The sequence below is a fragment of the Pinus tabuliformis genome, chromosome 5_1 (assembly GCF_031772625.1).
Source record: "Pinus tabuliformis cultivar Carrire ecotype Pingquan chromosome 5_1, CPIR1, whole genome shotgun sequence".
NCBI classification, from domain to species: Eukaryota; Viridiplantae; Streptophyta; class Pinopsida; order Pinales; family Pinaceae; genus Pinus; species Pinus tabuliformis.
In genome coordinates, this window is record NC_142305.1 from 326,386,713 (window position 1) to 326,392,266 (window position 5,554).

The following is a 5,554-nucleotide window of genomic DNA, read 5'->3' on the forward strand; positions in this document are numbered from 1 at the left end:
GGCAAAAACTGTAGATTTATCCAGTAGCAGATGGGCTTTATGTCACTATTTAAGCTGGTTAAAAAGCTTGTTTTTCCATCTTGTTACCTTCTCACCAATTTATGTGCGTTAAGGTTTCAATCTAATCTATTATTACATTTGCGATCTATAGGACACTTTTTTCCTGCTATTGCGAAGGCAGTCAAAACAATGAAGAGAGGAAAAAGTGTGATTCTCACCATAAAACCTACGTGTACGCTGAAAGCTCCAAAATCGGTTTGTTCTATATTGCTTTGGGTTGATATTTTACCTTCCAATGTTGAACTGTATATATGCACTTCTAAGAAAAATATTTGTGTGTGGGTATTCTTTTGGTGATTAGGTTGTTATCTTTAATATATTTTGAATATTTCTTTTCTATTGTTAGTATTGTTATGAATCAATCCCCATGCACATGATATCATGGGTCATGTATATGTCTATGTCTACATTTGGTTAGTGGCTTAGGAAATTGGGCTTTGGTTATCATACGGAGTCAAAATATTTCATTGTCATTTTATATTTTATGCTTATTCACATACATGAAGTTACCTTCGGAATTAAGTTCCTTGGTTCTATTAAATTTTTTGTCAAGAGGATATGGCTTCTCTCTTTTAACAGAATGCTTATGCTTTTCTTTCTTGTTCAGGGTAAGGTCTGCATGTAATATTCTATTTCTCTCCATTGTATGTTAGTGCATGACTAAATAGTGAGGAATTATTCAACTCTTGTCGGCTTGGCTGAAAATTTTATGTCAAATAGTTTAAAGCACCCAAGTTTATAAAAATAGTTTGGAGTACTCAGGTTTGCTCTTTTTGCTATTTGTTGGAGGTCCATGCGACATGCAAATGTTTTGTAGAGCTCCCATTATAGTGACTAATTTTCTCTCTTTTGAAGCTGCAATCTAATGTCTTCCTTTAAACAAGATTGGGCTATCAGCTTGTTACCGCTGCCTTAGAAATGCATAGTTTTATTATTTTCTTTTGGTAACTACACTTAGATACATGATTGAAATAGGAAAACTAACGTGATATATTGATGCTCAATGCTCAAATGTATTTGGTGAGCGGGGTAAGGATGCTGAAGAGGTGTTTGCTGTGATTCCTCCAAATGCTATTATCACTACGAGTTTGGAATTAATGATTAAAATTATTAGTGACTACGAGGTACAATTCCTTTGTTATGGCTGATCACACATATATTTCTACTCATATTCTTGGGTAGTTTTATATTTTCTCTCTCAAGTAAATTTATTGAATCATATTTATATCTCCAATTCATCTTCAAGGTTGCAGAATCTGTTGGAGTAAGTGTTTCACAGTCAGATGGAAATGTAGTTTGAAAAGAAGGTGGATGAGCTGGGGCAAATGTACAATCATGTAGGGGGTCTGAAAAGGACATTGAACTTCTACTGACACAAGGCAATTGTTGTGTCACAAATTCCATTTTTCTTGAAGACAGAATAGGTGGATTATGTTGTTTCTTGTTATAGCTTGTCCCTTATTTTGCTTCATTTTGCTTCTGTGCATTTAATAACCACCGAGGCAGGCTTGACTTACATTTTGATTAATTTTCTAATATTTGGAGTGCATCTGATTGGATTATAAGGGATCCGGGATTAATGGTAACCTGCATGTACTTCTAAACTTGGGCTCTGGTTTTGATTGTAGACTTGGTTTTGGTGGAGCCTTGTTGGATCTCTTATATGTTTGGGAGCATTATGGAAGTAACTACCATGGAGGTTACTATCTGATTTTGACTTTTCAGTCTGTCCAAATTCAGAAGGGACTTGCTGCCTCTACAACCCTCCTTGTTTGTTTTGTTTTGTATCCATTGAGAGGAGGGAGGTCATTTTCATTTTATATGCCTTTAGTTCACATAGTACATAATTGTACCAAAGAATATGTTTTTCTTCTATTTTATATCCACAACGTAGATACAGTGCATTGTGTAATGCAGAACTTGGTAATTAGAATCCAAACAATCCATAAAATCCCCGTGCTAACTTAAATGTTATGATTAATTGAGGGTGATTGCATGTTAACAATAGATATATCCAGGATATAACATAACAAAAACTCACTTAAATTATGGCATTAAATTAGTGGAAGTAACTCAAATACGCCAAAATCTTTTAAAATAATGTGATGTGACAAGCTTAAAATTTACATTCACATAATTTTAAATTAAATATTATACATTTAAAATATAACACAACATCATATTAATCAACATTTTTTTTAAATTATAGGGAAAAATTATATATCTAATTCGCAAAAATATTTACAAACCCTATATTCTATTGAAGATGCCTACTTTCAATGTTACAAATATTACCTTTATTATCTTGATGGGTCGTGTTAGAAACTTGAATTTCTTTTTCACCTTTTCCATACATACTTTTAAATGTATGTAATATGATTTTCTAATTATTTTAAACGTTCAAATTATAAACATATATAAAAAAGAAAATTAAAAATAATAATAATAATAATAATAATATAAAATAAATTTAGTTTCTCTGGGGTAGCTCAATTGGTAATGGCTATGGAATGAAGTTTCAATGAACTTGAGATCTTGGGTTCTAATGTTGTGCTACCCTCCATCCGTAACTAGGTGAATAAAGGAAACTCGAAAATAGGAGAATCCTACAAAGCTTACAAAAAAAAAAAAAAATCAAACTTAAATAGTTCCATTTATAATTTATTACAATAATTTATATTATTTAAATTATTCATTTAAACTAAATAAATTTTACTTAATCACATAAGAGCTTTTTGTTGATGCGTTTCAAACCATCGAGTGTGGCTCATCATCAGGACAAGATGCAAAGTCAGACCATACCACCACAAGATGCGAGGAGAACAAATTTTTAGGCCGTTATAGTCATGGGGGCTATACTCAAAGTTTTAGACCGTTATATTCACCGGGGCTTTACTTAATAAAATTCTGACATATCATGTGCGTTGGTGGCATACTAAATAATGGAGTCATCTAACGAGGAGAAGGAATTTCCTGGACGGCCAAAAGTGGCCGGAATCCAGGCAAACAAATTTCAAAAAATCTTGTAGAGGCAATGTTTGAATCGTGTTTTTGATGGTGGAAATGGATTTAGCACCACCAAAAACGTCTAAGACACCTAACATTTTGAATTTTAACAACTATAAGTTGGATTTACAAAAATTCTTGCCGGATTTTCTCTAAATATGCCTAGAATTTCTATAACTTTCTAGGAAACTCCTCGGCCTCGTTAGACTACGCGCTAAGCAATACCCTCAATTTGACTACATATTGAAAAATACCTAAAAAAATCACATTATTTAACTCCCTATCAATACGAACCCAATACACCTTCCCAATTTAAAAAACCCCTACTTTCACTAGATATTGTAGGTATCCATATTTTCACTAACATTTTTTATACCCTTTTATATTTTTTCATTAACTTTGAGCTCCATTTTTCATACCTGTCAATATAAAAACCTTTAATTCATAGCTAGTTTGATTAGATAATAAAATAAATTAACTTAATTTATTGAGAAAATGTGAATGCTAAAAATATTAAATTAGTTTGACTAGATAGTAAAATAAATTAATTGTAATTGACTGAGAAAATGTGAATGTTAAAAATATTAAATTAGTTTGACTAGATAATAAAATAAATTAATTGTAATTGACTATGTTGAAAATATTAAATTATAAAATAATTTAAGTTTAAAATAAACCCCTTGTTGGTCGTACGCATTCCTTTGTCAAGTATTTTGCCTATTTTGTCAATGAATTAAACAATATAAGAATTGGTCCTAATGATAACCTTATTAGTTTCGAAGTGGTCTCGCTCTACACTAATATCCCCATTAACGAGGTCATCAATGTCATCAGGTGCTTTATTAATCTTGATACAACAAACTTAGTTAAAATTTATCTTACCTCCACGTTCTTCAGCTTCAAAGGGGAATTTTATGAACAAACATGTCATGTTGCCATGGGTTCCCCCCTTTCCCATGTTGTGGCAAATCTTTTTATGGAAGTTTTTCAATCGAAGGAATTCTCCTCTGCTCTATTCCAACCGAAACTGTCGAAGATATTTGTGGATGACACGTGTCATTTGGCCCCATGGTCAAGAAAGGTTGGACCTCTTTTTTCAACATCTTAACAACTAATCGAGTTCCATTAAGTTCACTATGGAATATGAAATCAATGATTGCCTACCTTTTCTTAAAATCCTTATTTCTAAAGAAGACGATGGTTCTTTCTCCCTTCAAGTCTTTCAGAATAAAACTCACGCAGAGTAATATCTTAATGCTAAATCCCATCATTTCCCATCCCAAAGGCTAGGTGTTCTCAACACCCTAGCCACTAGGGCATTAAGAGTTTCTAATGAAAAGCACCTCAATGATGAAAGAACCCACCTCTTGAATGTTTTTATCCATAATTGTTACAATAAGGATAAATGTCTTAAAGCCTTCTGTACAGCTGAAAAATGTCTCAAGGTTAAGAAAGACCCCAAGGATAGGTCCTTAGGGGTGAATCTTCCATTTATCCAAGGGACCACAGATAAGATTGCTAGGGTTATGAGAAACATAAAGTCTCTTCAATGTTTAGGCCCCTTAATACCATTAAGAGCTCCCTAAGGTCGGTGAAGGACCATGTGGACCCCAAAAATTTGAAAGGTGTTTATCTTATCCCTTGTTCATGTGGTACTCGGTACATTGGTGAGACTGGCCAATCCATAAATCAAAGGATTCATGAAAATGCAATAGACATAAAACATGGGAGGACACATTCTTCAGCTTTGGATGAACATGCATAAAAGACTAAACATCATATTTCCATTGAGGAAACCCTTGTACTTGCTAAAATTTATCATTACCATCACCGTAAGTTTAGGGAAGCTATAGAAATTGAAAGCATGCTTGGGAATCTGAGGTTGGAAGGTTAGTAGGTGATGGGTCCTTGTCTTTTCCTCATAGTTTTAATATTTATTTATTTTTCTAGGTTTTCTTTATCTCCTTTCTTATTTTTATTCATTAGTATTTTTATTAATTTTCCACTTTAAGTGGTAGATTTTATTTCTCTTATATTTATTTGAATATTATACTAGATTGTAAATTTTTAATCTCTTTACTTTTTTCTAGTAAGTGATTTGTGCAGTTATTCATAAATAAGATAAATAAATATTTATTTTTTATTCTATTATTTTTTATTTTTAATTGGTCGTAACATTTTATTGTTTAGGTTAAAAAATATTTTAGTTAACATTTTATTGTTTCGGTTAAAAAATATTTTAGTCATTCTTTATTAGTATAAAGAATATTATTGTTTAGGTTTAAAAAGATTTTAGTCATTCCTTATTAGTATAAAGAAGTTTAATTTAAATATTTATAAGGTATTAATTTAGTCATTTTATATAATTTTACTTTCGTATTAAAGTTTTAATCAAAATTTATTTTCTAAATTATTCATTTATTTAGTCATTTAATTATTTTAATATTTATATCTAGTTAGTCTGTACATCTTATAGTTCTGTTAGTAT